Here is a 205-nt window from a genome sequence, read left to right as displayed (position 1 = left end):
GGAGATGTGATCCAAACCCATGGCTACGCGATGGGCAGGGCGAGATTTCCCGAAAAATCCACTCCCGAGTGCTCCTTCTTGTCAATTTATCTCGCAAGGCAGAAAAAACAAAAACGAGGGGTGCAACACGAGGACTTCCCAGGAGGCCACCCATCCTAGTACTACTCTCGCCCAAGCACGCTTAACTGCGGAGTTCTGATGGGAT

General features: G+C 52.7%; 1 pseudogene; it reads right to left on the bottom strand.

Annotated features, from left to right (window-relative positions):
• Positions 1-117: 117 nt before the first annotated feature.
• Positions 118-205, bottom strand: LOC118345198 (annotated as a pseudogene; the record flags this gene model as incomplete).

The sequence above is a fragment of the Juglans regia genome, unplaced genomic scaffold (genome assembly GCF_001411555.2).
Source record: "Juglans regia cultivar Chandler unplaced genomic scaffold, Walnut 2.0 Scaffold_16953, whole genome shotgun sequence".
Taxonomy (NCBI): Eukaryota; Viridiplantae; Streptophyta; class Magnoliopsida; order Fagales; family Juglandaceae; genus Juglans; species Juglans regia.
The sequence above is the reverse complement of the archived record's forward strand: the minus strand, read 5'-3'. Positions and strand labels throughout refer to the sequence as shown.